At 34.7% G+C, this 13,875-nt stretch overlaps 1 pseudogene; it reads right to left on the bottom strand.

Annotated features, from left to right (window-relative positions):
- Positions 1 to 5,658: 5,658 nt before the first annotated feature.
- Positions 5,659 to 11,942, bottom strand: LOC131596635 (probable GTP-binding protein OBGC2; annotated as a pseudogene).
- Positions 11,943 to 13,875: the final 1,933 nt, after the last annotated feature.

The following is a 13,875-nucleotide window of genomic DNA, read 5'->3' as shown; positions in this document are numbered from 1 at the left end:
AAAAGGGTTAACATAAATAATTTTTAGCAATCCCATTTTCCATTTCTATTTTACATGCATTCCTTTATGGTCTAGTTATGTGTTATATGTCTTGGAATATTGTGGCATGACATGCCACCAACATTATTTCCATTGTTGTATTGTTGTCATTATTGTTGTTGTTATTGTCCATATTAGCCATGGTTACCTTCTTTGAAATAGAATACTCTTCTAGATCTTGTTTCTTGGCTTACAACTTTTTCTTTTTGTTCTTACTATTGTTTATGCATGAGATTAATTCAATTTCTGGATCAAACAGAAGTTGTTATGCAGGAACCTTACCTCGCATAAACAAGTAATAACAAAACTAGCTAGCACGATTAGTAGCTTAGGGACTATAAATAAAATATGCAGAAATATTAACAGATATAAACAAATTAATTAAAATGGTAAAAACTATTGCAATGTCATCAACAACTACCTCCAGTCCACGACAACTACGCCATTTTGATGCAGCACAAAATTGCAAGTGCAATTTTTGTCGTCTCCACAAGGACTGGTTGTGTTTTAAAGAACGCTCAATAGTTCTATTACTTTAAGCTTGGTTTATCATATGATTGATTGTTTGTGAATACTCAAATATAAAATAGTAGAAAATAAAATTGAACTTGTGTTGTTTAACCGTGAGAAAACTTGTTGGGGTTATATTTCATTGACATGTTCTCAAATCACATCCTTTAGCACTAATATTAAATTCTAATCAATTATTAATATTACTGCTCGAAGTTCTCATCGCAACTCAAATCTGAGATAACTACATGAGATCAATCGTCATACCTAATAGATGATTTCTCATCTTATTAACCAATTCGTCAGCATTAATACGGATATTGAACCTAAATCCATGTCTAGACTTTAGCATATCCAATAAATGAAAAAATTGGATCTAAATATCTAATAATGAACATTACCTTTCGAATATCAAGTCATACCATACAAACATGTTTTAGTAGCTAATCCAAAATAAGCATTAAGAACGAAGAATCCATCAATATTAAATCTATGTCTAAATCTATGTCTAGACTTTAGCATATCCAATAAATGAAAAACTTGGATCTAAATATCTAATAATGACCATTACCTTTCGAATATCAAGTCATACCATACAAACATGTTTTAGTAGCTAATCCAAAATAAGCATTAAGAACGAAGAATCCATCAATATTAAAATTTAAGAAAAATTACATAGAAAACCACAGTCAGGGTCAAAACATGAATACTAGGACAACTACATTTAACTCTAACAAAAGAGAAAATTAGCCATTCTTATTCAATGTAGCTTTACAATTAAGCCCCAAAAAAAAGTTGAAGAACATTTGCGACGATTCCTCGAGCACTACTTCCAACCTCAATCTTTCTCTCACATTCTCTCATGTTGTGATTTGTAGTACTAAACTATTTTCTCTAAGAACTACCTCAAATCCACCTATTATTGATTCTGAGTTTAATGACACCCCTATTTATAAGGCTTGGACATGTATGCTCGCTAAGTGCACCGCTCATCTGCGCTTAGCACACCTATTTTCTTCCTTGCTAACAAATGTCAGCTCAACTACAATTTTCTTTTTCGCTTTTGCCCACTAAGTGCACCACCCATCCTATCAGAGCGTACAAACCCTTCCTTCATCTTAAAGTAACTTAGCCCTAAAGTCATAAAGCACCTTTGCTCGTAAAGCGTCCATGTTCTCTTGGCTTAGTGAGGTGAGCTGCTTAACCTTGAATTTACTTGACTATGAAGTCTTCTTTTTTGCCTTTGCTCTCTATGTGCGCCTATGTTAGTGGCTTAGTGAGCCTTGCTTGTGTCATACCCCAATTTTTGACCTAAGATACCACCTCATATCATAGCATATGCATCATTTGCATCTCTAACAAATTGCATAGCTTGTGTTTGTTACTTGTGACTCAGCAGGATTTAATCAAGAAATCACTCATCAGTACAAGTAACAATCAATTAGGGTTTTGTTCTCCCTTCATATCAAATGAATTATCTTCATCAATAATCAACATTTGGTCCTCAGAGATTCATTTCAACAAGCTCAACAGCTTTGAATCGACTGAGTTAGGGTTTTGACTGAAGACAGCATACTCCTGACTTTTGCTCAGAATTTGACCTAATGACTTGGGACATGACCTCAAGACCCCAAGTGCATCATTTTGACCTAATCCATTGGCTCATAACATCTCTTACACAAAGATTGATCAGACAAATCCTCAGAATTAGGGTTTTGAACTATCAGGGACTGAAATCAGGGATCACATTTGGGAAACCCTAAAAATCCCCAGGGAGTCAATCAAAGGTTTCAATCATCTTCAAATAATCCCTATGACAATATACAATGGAAATTGTATCTCAATTCAAGATCCACAGTCATCAATTTCATCAGGTCGACAATTAGGGTTTTTGACCTAATTCACTGAACAACTGACCTTTTTAATCAGGACATGGTGCCACAACTCAAACTATGATTCAATATCCTCTAATACCTCAATATGATCCATTCATACCATTCATTTGATGAGGATAGCCTGTTTCATTTGAAATCTCCAGAAACGCGATTCGTCTGAAAAAAGTCAACTGTACAAGATCACCATTGACTTTTGAGGAATTTTGGTCAACCATGACTTTTGAAGTTTTAAATCATCAATATATGATATGAGAAGTCATTTGATCAAGAAAAATCAAGAAAATCAATCAAGAATCAAAAGTCAAAAGTTTGACTTTTCATACTTAGAAAAATTTCTAAGTGTTTTTCAATGGTTTTTTCCAAACTTTGGAAGGGAATTTCTCAAAATTTCACCTACAAACTGAAAAAAACTTCCAACATGAAAGTTGTAGATTTTGATCCAATAAACAACTTTGACACATATAAATTTTTTCCATAAGATCAACCATTTAAGAGATATGGTGCTTCAAAGTTGGTACTTTTTGAAAACTTCACTTGAAATCTCATTTTCTTCAAAGTTCATGGATCTTTTTCACCCATTTCCTTAAAGGTCTTGAAGAAACTTTCAACTAGGGTTTTGAAGTATGTAACATGAGCTTTCCAAAATGTCCAAGAGCATGAAAAAATATGGAGCATAGCTATGGTTTTGAATTATGCATTTAGTGATCATTTTCACTTGAAATTTCAAGCCATTTTCACTAAGTTATGAACCATTTTGCCAAATAATGCAAGTAATGATGCATCAAGACAATAATTGAAGATATTTTCTGATTAGAAGATCAGAATGGAAGAGGATAAGAAGCTTGAAGTTTAACCATGGTTTAGTCATTTTTAACCATCATGCATTAAATGTAAAGATTCCATTTTATCTCCAAATGCCAAATCACCATTCTTTGATCAACTTGCAAAGCTTGGAGTTCAGAATCCTTGGCCTATAAATAGAGGTCCAAACCTTATTCAAAATCACACCAAAACCTCACAATTATAGGTTTTCTCTTTCTTTCTTAGAATGCAAGTTTCTTAAGTTTCAAGGAGGTAGAAATTCCAACCTCCAAATCCTTGAAGTTCTGGCCAAAGTGATGATTCCAACAACTTCTAAACATCAATTAGGAAGTGTTTGAACCACTCACACACCTCAAATTACCCCAAAACTCATAATTGCATTTCAACCTCCATATGAACACATAATGAGCCTTATCATGCCAATTTTCACTCTAGCTCATTTCTGTCCAAGTTAAACATCCAAATACATTCCATATACCATATATGAGCTATCCCAACCATCATCCATGATCTGAAACACCTCCATCTTCAAATTCGATTCATACTTGAAGCAACTGCAGATCGGGTGCCATGACCATGCTCAGATGAATTCAGCTTGTTCCAGACATCCAGACACCTTCCATAATCATCATTGAAGCTATCCAAATCATCACAAAGCATCTGTAACACCTCCAGATCAGAATTCAATTCTCAGTTGGCCGTTTTTGAAGGTAAGCTCTCTTGAACTTCAAACTCTATCATTCATGCATCATAAATGAAAAACTGGTTTACCATCATGTTTCTGCATACATATGGATCATTAACCCTCAATCAATTGCATCATAACTTGCACATACACGATTTCAGATTGAATCATAGAATTAGGGTTCTTCGTGTTCATCAGAAGATTAATGATCTTAGAGTGAAAATAAATGAAATTAAATGGTACCATCATGTTCCTCGTCCAAAATCGAGCAAGATAGGCTATTCACTTGATCAAAATGGTTCAGTTTTCAGATTTTTCAAATTCAAGTTAGGGTTGTGTTCTTGGCGCCAGATTTTGAAACTGAAATTAGGAATTGATTCAAAAATATAATTCATTCATTGCAAATGTTAAACAGACCACGCGCGTGGTCCAGTTGGTAGTGTTTTTGAGTGGTAACCCTCAGGTCACGAGTTCAACACCTCTAGGAGCCAAAACATATTTTTTATCACTATTTTTCTTCCATTTTTTACACAACTTCACTTAATTAATTGACCAATCAAATCAACTTATTTTTTCTTCATTTTTTACACACCTCTTATTTAATATACATATTTTGACAATATCAAAAAAAATCACAAAAAAAGATTTATTTAATGTGTTTTTAATTAGGTTTAAAATGATACATTTTTAAGTATTTTTAAATACTTTAAATATTTGTTTTTCATTTAATTTTCAAACCTAATCACTTGTAAATATTTTTTGATCAAACCCTAAATCACTTAGGTCTTAATTGAGTATTAAAACTTGTTTTAACTTAATTAAGTTGACTTTTGTCAAATTCAAATCGTTTTAAAACAAGCGATCGCATTTTTCTTCAAAGACGATAAACCATTTCTTTTTGAAACTATTGATTAAACTTTTTTTAATTGATCAAATGATTTTCAAAATGAAGTGGGGCCTCTCGAATATTAGAGAGTGTAAGTCCCATTTCTTTTCTTCTTGTACAGTTTTAAACAGAAAACTCTTTCAAAACAAACTTTCAAACAGTGTTTCAAACAACGCGTCTGTAAATAAAACAACCAACCATGTTTTATAAAATAAAACACGGGCCTCCACGTAGGTATAAGTCCCAAGCCCTTTTATACATACCCATTCCAGTACATGAAATTAGGTATTTCATTGTACGCCTTTTTGTACACACACCGTTTTGTACATATCTCGATCAATTTATTTTTTAACTTTGAATAACAAAACAAAAATGAAGTTTTCTTTAAATCTTCCCAAAAATACCATGGGCCTCCATGTAGGTATAAGTCCCAAGCCCCTTTGTAAATACCTGTTTACATAGCTTTGAATAAATTCAAGTGGACCTCTCCCCGAGTGTGAGTCCCGAGCCCTGTGTATACAAATGGATCATGCTTACAGGTATATTTCCTTCATAAACTCCATTATATACACACACTTTGTCATATATACTTGTTCATACCTGTTCATGTTTGTTAATACTTGTTCATGTTTGTTCATATGTGTAACACCCCAAATCTACCCGATAATTATAAACAAAAATCAGAGTATTTTAAAATTTTCATACGATGAAATAGGATGTCACATTCGTCATTTAGTTCACATACGGCAATTATGCCTCCACATAGATACATAGCACTTAAACGAAAGTGGACAAATTATAGCATTAATTTAATCCTAAAAAAACACTTCATCTAATAAATTACTTCGCAGCGGAATCATCAAACTTCATAAATATTCAATTCAAGTCGTAGCATCTTTGCACGGTAACTTTAAGTTACAATTTAAGTCAAAACTAAATAAAATTCAGCAATTAAAACAATAATAAAAACAATCGTTTTATCCCCCCGAGTGCTACGTATCAGAGCGACAACTGACTCAACTCGCGACAGCTAATTCTTCACTCACTAGCATCACCTGCACGTTACCAGTATAAAGGCAACGGCAAAAACAAGCAAAGGGTGAGATATCAAACAATATAAATAAAGTCATGATAAAGAGTATATTACGGTTCAAGTCATAATATATATCTCACGTCTCAATTTCAATCACAAACAATTCAAAAATCAAAATCACATAATCACGCACAACGTCGCAATAAAGCAAATGGATGAGACACGACTAATGCATCATGCATGTGGTACCCAGGGCTTCAGCCCCCATCGCCAATTGCCAGATAATAGAGGCATCAAAAACAGGCATAAGCCTCCGTCGCTGTTTTGCCAATTCAGGCCGTCGCTACAACATGCAATTCATGAGACACTATGACATGCAACAACCACAATCAATCACAAAACAACGTCGCATAAGGCATTCGCCCACATCGCCAAAATATATCAATTATAATTGATAATTACTCGTCACTTTAAATTCCTGCAACATCAAAAAAATTTGCAATAGTACAATATACACATTACGTCACTACATCGCCAAAATACATCGTCAATTTACAGATACCGAATTAATTCCGGACTCGCCTAAATTATATTACTCGGTTAATTAATTCCCGATTCTCTTATTAATTTTAGTTCGGTCACTGATATGCTCAATAGTTAGTTCTGTTATTGCTACACTAGCTCAGTGCTACTCTACTATTTCTAACAATTACTCTGCTGGTTACTAGCATTGTTAATGTCATGAAGTTATTCTACTAAATCCTAGAGTTTATATTCTTCTGTTGCCAATCATCCTTTACTAATTATATTGATTCACTCAATTTATTTATTTATTTTTTTTAGATTTTTAAATTAATCTAACGTGCTATTCACTAAAACTAAAACTAGTTATATCACTTAGTATTACATACTGTTTGTGATATCACTTGGTATAACATACTGTTAGTTATATCATTTAGTACTACATACTATTAATTAAATCATTTAGTACTATATATTATGACTACTACCTAAACTAATTATGATACAAATTTTGCCTAAGATGATAAGGGACCCTCATCTCACCCTGTGGCTACCGTCCCACCTAGCCACCCCACTATACAACAACAACAACAAGGGACGTCCGCCCCTGGCTAGAAGGCCCCCGCCCCTAAGAAATTCCTTCTTCCTTTTCAGTGTCAATTTTCAATTACGGTTCCCAGTTTTATTCCAAACAAAATTATCACAATCGCATAATTAATTTCGGACCATCACCCATCACAATTCTAATTCAACCAACGCATCACAGAGTCACAAATCAAATAATAGAACCACTAGCATACCTTCACAGACAAATTGCAACACAAATATCATACAAATTATTCATACATAACAGAAAGGACATCAATCGAAAACATAGAGGCAATAAATTCCCCAAACCCACATACAATCCATCATGTCCCTATTTATAGAGCAAGAACCCCACCCTTACCTTTGGATTGAAGGTTTCTCTAAATTGTCCCGATCAAAAATCCCCAAAAATTCTTTTGTTCGGCAATTTCACGTGCACTGGTTTCTCCCAATTCTCTGCTAACTGCTTTCTCTTCTAAAGTTATGCCCTTACTGACTGTTTCTAAACCTAATATATTACCTCACTAATCCTACTTTGGGCTAAACTAATTCACATGGGCAACACAACATTTATCCCAATTAATTTTTTCTCTTCTAAAGTTATGCCCTTACTGACTGTTTCTAAACCTAATATATTACCTCACTAATCCTACTTTGGGCTAAACTAATTCACATGGGCAACACAACATTTATCCCAATTAATTTTATTTTATTAAACTCCCTACTCCAAACGTCTAAAGTAAGCGAATAATCGAATTTCCGGGCGTTACAACTGCCTTTTTAATGTAACACCCCGATATCCGCTGCACGCATCAACCGTGTCGGCCAACCGAGCATGTTACCGGCTTAATCAATAATCCCCCCTAGGTCCGCTTATCGGCTGCCCAGGAAATATTGTTTTTGCCTCCCGCAGGAATCGAACCATGTACCTAGGGGTTAAGTACATATTCATAGCAATTCCTGCTACCAATTGACCATATGGTCAAGTGGTAGCAGGAATTGCTATGAATATGTACTTAAAAGAGTAGAAAGAGAATTAACAAGATTAAAGACACCAAAACATGAGGGAAAGATAAACATTACAACAAGAAAAGTTGGACTGGCTACATATTACTTTATGCACATTAAACTGACTAGACTTATTTGCATGAGGAAAGGATAAACAATAAGCAGTAGAGTTGTTATTATTAAAATGCAATGTACATACTTCTCTGACAGTTCTGTAGTCGTTTACAGGGTTTTCAGTAGATGCATCAACAACATGGACCAATAGACGTGTTCTTCTTAGGTGCCTCAAAAAATTGCGACCAAGACCCTGAAAGATAAAAATGATTTCATTTTAACTACTTAGCATCTCAATGGTTTAAAGGAGGGACATTTGACAACATATATAAATTTATGGATACCTTTCCCAAGTGAGCACCTTCAATAAGGCCGGGCAAATCAGCCAATGTGGCTTCAGATGAATACATTCCAGCTCCCAAGTTGGGATCACCATCAAGGCGCCCAAGATTTGGCATTAATGTTGTAAAAGGATAATCAGCAATATCGGGTTTTGCAAGTGTAATGGCTCCCAGAAGCGTTGATTTCCCAGCATTTGGAAGTCCCTACAACAAGATTAACTTGATCTTGAGCAGCTGAATGAACATATTTGAAAGAGTAAAACCTTCACTTACTCTACAGCCAACAAAATTCACTTGGACAAACAGTAATAGGCAACTTTTGTTCACCGTATTAAAATATGATTAATACAATCCAAAGAAACTAAATGAAACCACTCAAGCTTTACACATCACCCCATTATCCTTCACAATCTTCAATAAAGCTTAGCCACGATAAAACCAATATTTTAGTTTCTCAGAAATCTAAATCTAAAAGTATCATCCTTGATAAAGAGACACATACAAAATCCATCCATCAAAATTGCACAGATATTATGAAGATAAGAGTAAGAAGACCCATATAGAATTAAACAGGGCATCATGCATAGACACAATACTTACAACCAAACCAACGTCAGCTACGACTCGTAGGGTCAACTCCAACTTAACTTCCTCCCCAGGTTGACCGTGAACTAAAACCTGTAACAATTTTAAAATGACGGTTTTATATTACAGCAAGATAGGAATTAGGAACACAACTAGCAAAATGCAGTGACATCTAATTGCAACTAGTAAGTACAAAATGTTCAAATACTATTGTTTATGGATTCAAGATACATTTTAAATCTTTTATAAAACCAAATATGAAATTGATGATTTACGATCACAGTTCCAGGCCCCAGCAAATACTGAGTAAAGAGCATGTATTTTGGATTTAAAAAATTGGTTGGCCATTACTGGCCCCTGTTGATTTAATCCTTTAATACATGCACAACGAAGTCTTAATTGTAAGAGGCCAGTAATGATATCTTTTAATGAACACGTAAATACTCAATAGATTTTACCTTATCCGAGTCATCTCTCATCATGTTTGTTGTCAAACTCGTCGTCTTTTTCCTATTATGTTTTGGCATTTCTAACAAGCTAATCTGGGAAGACATAGAAAAAGTTGGAATCTTGTGCAAAATACAACAATAGTACCTAATATATGTGTATACCACGAGTAACCCTATATTTTCAGGGAAAGAATATAATGTTAGAACGAAAATTCTCAAAAATAATCCTTACAGAGTACAGTACCCAAGAATATGAATTTATTTATTCTGTCAAACTATTTGATTTTGTCACCAATTTGAACTGGCACAACTTATGTGATACTAGGTTATTTTTAAACTGATTGAACATGCCCGATTCATTACTCTGCGGTTACAAAAACCAATTAAAATTTTGAAAGAATTTCAAATCTGTGTGTATTGCTATTTACCCCTCCTTGTCCACCCCTCGCAACAAGAACTCATCACCATGTCGTGCTAGATCAGCTAACATCTTTCCTCGTTTGCTTTTCACAACTGTACCTGTAACTCACAATCATAAACACAATAAGAGATATCAAGTTTAGTTTTCTAAGAGTCCTTTTCACCAAAATGTTGTTTCGCAATCTTTTTCACAGAAAAATTTAAACAGAAAATAAAATGAAAACAAGGTGACGACTTTTGTAATAATATTGAAAAACATATTGGTTCAAAATGAAAACAAGAAAACAAGCCAATACAGTTTAGGTGGCTTTTTACCAATGCTTTAAAAACCAAGCGAACAATTTAAACCAATTGAATTATGAACAGAAACTGTCTACAGTTCAATTACTTGAACGGTTAGATCAGGATTGGGTCCCAATTCAAACAGTTTAAAACAGTTGAACATTGATTCAAATATCACACCAGTTCGGTTTTTAAAACAATTCATTTAACTTGGATTTAGGTGATATTTGTATTCGTAATTACAAAAACGACACCTTAATCTAATCTATATTCACATTTCCAACATATAATGGACTACAAGGTAAAATTTAAATCAACTAAATTGTATTTATTTTCCAAATCCCCTTTAAAAATACAACATATAATGGACTACAAGGTAAAAAATAAATAAACTAAACTGTATTTATTTTCCAAGTCCCCTTTAAAAATACAATGTAAATCTTTGCACCATTTGGGATGAATTCAAGAATAACCAATTAAATGTAATATTACTAACATTGCAACTCAATAACAACAACCAAGCCTCATCTCACTAAGATCAATCAGCGCCATAATTTAAGTCTTCCTCTACCTCTAATGGTTTAACTACCCCAAGTATTTTACTACAAAGTTAATATGTCTTCCCTCTACAGGTCTTTCCTCTACATGCCCAAATCACATGAGCAAGGTTTTTAAAATACAGTCCCTAACCGCTAAAACAGACGCAGCAAAATGGTATAAGCAATACCGTTATTAAGTTGTGGTTAATTCACACTGCGACGACTGTAATCAGTGTAGCAATATTTGTACCGACTGAAATCGCGAAAGTCTTTATGTCACCACTACGCGACTGTTTTTAAAAACTTGCACCAGAGTCTAGTTTCCAGTTTCCACTATATTTTCTACTAAATACTAAAGTGCTTCCTCAACTCTCCCTCTCTAGTCTCTAATATTTTTATTTTCAATGCTACACATTCAATGCAGCATCTTCACTTCCACTTACACTACAACTAATTTTCTTTGGTGTTGCTAATCAAAATATATCAAATCTATCTATAGAGAAGGAGCATATAAACTATGCATAATATCAACAACAACAATAACAACAACAACACAGCAAAACCAGAATGAAATTCACAAACCTAGAGGAACAGCAATCCTAACAGCAGGAGCAGCAATTCCATTCCGCAAGTAAGAAGTAAACACACCAACCGCATCAACATTCCCTCCGCGTTTCGCATTAAACCTATTCTTATTATGAAACTCTAACAAAGTATCTTTACTCTCATCCGCATAGATAACAACATCGCCACCATGACCGCCCATCGGAAGTATAACCGATCCATCAAAATCCCTTTTCAATGCACTTCTCTTATGATTATCAATCCCTTTTCTTTTTTTGCCCTTTTCAGCTTCTTTTTTAGGTTTCTGGTTCAGAATCGATCCGTGACCGCCGTCGCCTCCGCGAACGGTTATGGTAACGTGGTCGAAGTATTTGTGAGGCTCCTTTGTTAACGCCGTTGACGATGGAGGGTTTGGATTCGTAACTCTGCATTCTACTGTTTTGCGTTTGTGATGGAGTTTGATTGTCCTGTATGAATGAATGTAAGGAATGAATGGTGTTAGTTAGTGGAGAGGATGAATGTAGAAATGGTGAAATGGTAATGATGATACCTTGGTGGAAGATGAAGTGGGAGTGGAAGGAAGTGATGAGCGGAACTGGAGAAGAGGCGAGTTTGGCGGGGATGAAAGGTGAGGAATGATGGTGGTGGTGAAGTCAGTGAAGCCATTATCCGAAATTTGAATTGAGAGAGGAAGATGAAGATGAAGATGGGAATGAAGAACGAAAGTTGGGCCGCAGGAGACTGAGTATAAAGCCCAATATATATTGGAATTTTTTATTCCACCCCATTTTTTTACAGCACAACACGTGAAATTCCTAAAATGCCCCCCAAAACAGAAAATATATTTTCGGTTCGCATCATAATTGACATTAACATTGAAACTAACTGGAAATATAATTACGGTATAGAACCGTAAGTATATTTTCGGTTCGTGGGACACCTAAAAGGCGCGTTGCCTTTTCCCCTTCCATTACAATTTCAAAAACACACTACACAAAATACTCTCTCAATTTCATATTCACCGAAACAACCGCATTTCCCACCGAAATTGTTCGTAGCATCAAGAACTAGTATATCAAGCATCCAACAACAACCAATAAACAAAAAACAACAACAATCAATCAAGTAAGCTGACTTTGAACTTTTTAGAGTTTATGTAAAATCCACTCAAATGTGTGTTTTAGGTAAGAAATTAAGAATTATGGCTTGTTTTCAACATTATAAATCATTACTAAGGTGTTAGACATGTATTTTAAATGATCAGTGAGTTCACATGTGGGGGTAGGGTGCCATTAACAAACCACTGAAATCGCAGCAGAAACCGAAAATGCATTTGCGATATTCATCAAGAACAAAACAGGAAGTGCATTTCCAGTTTTTTCCCTTATGTGTTTTCAAGTTTGTTTTCAGCATTGGTCCTTGAGTTAACATTTTTTCTATGCTTCTACAGGAGCAATGACTGACTGAGCATCTTGATTGGGACACGGAAGGGTAGCACAACATGCTTCTGTGTAGAGAGAAAAGAGTCATGCATGTTAGAACAAGTTTGAGAATCTATGTTCAGAATATAGTTTTGATGACAACAAGCATATATTTTGTGAGTAACAATTTCATTATTAATGGTTTCATTTAGTGTGCAGATATTATGTCATAAATCTTATACCCGATTCATCATAAAAAGAGTACAACAACTACATCCAGAAGATTGACAAAGCTAAACATCATTATCAGATGTTCTAATCAAGAATACGTCAAACAAACCAAAGACCGTAGATCAGAAACAAAAGAAGCAACAATCAAACACAATACTACTCAGAAGAACAAGCAATACCAATGCTTACATACAACAAGCACAGAATCAGAAAAGTACATCAGACAAGCCTCAAGGAATTACAAAGAATCATCTGATACATGAAGTCTCGGTACAACAAGAATAGAAGATCAGAAGTTCTGATGTTGCAACGCAGCATCTCAACAATTGAAGACAGAAGATCAAGTCATCACGCAAAACAATAAGCACTAGCACAAGCAACATCTTGGTCCACTACAACATCTACGGAAGATACTCATAACTCAGCAGTCAGAAGATTCAGAAGCTTTAAAGACAACTAGCTTTGATAAAATCGCATGACATTTATTCTCTGTCTACAAAGAACAAGAAGACAAGCTATCATATAAAAACAGTCTTGAAAGGAGTCTCAGAATCTAAGGGAGAACCGTTACAAACATCATCATTAGCAAAACGGTTACAACAATTAAATGGAACTACTCCCAAGGCTGATTGAAGAAGCAACCCACATGCAGCGCGTTGGGAAGACAAGCTAAACCAAAGAAGCACGCCGCCAACTGTAATCATCTTATTGAAGATAAGGCTCTGCAGCAAAACAACACTTGTCATTAAAGGATCATACGAGACAAAGTATTCAAAGCAAATCTTCAAACAAGTCTCAACGGCTAGATTCCAACGGTAACCACTCATCAAGCTATAAATTGAATCAAACTTCAAAGTGCATGCGATGATCGATCTTTTTCCTTCCTAACTAATGCATGTTGTACAACTCTGTTGTGCCTTATAATATCATGGTTATCAACCATAAAGCTTATAATTAAAGCACACAATCATTACACAAATGAAACACAATGAGGTCAAGCC

Source organism: Vicia villosa, linkage group LG4, assembly GCF_029867415.1.
Source record: "Vicia villosa cultivar HV-30 ecotype Madison, WI linkage group LG4, Vvil1.0, whole genome shotgun sequence".
Lineage (NCBI taxonomy): Eukaryota > Viridiplantae > Streptophyta > Magnoliopsida > Fabales > Fabaceae > Vicia > Vicia villosa.
Note: the sequence above shows the minus strand (reverse complement) of the source record. Positions and strands in the feature narration are given on the sequence as shown.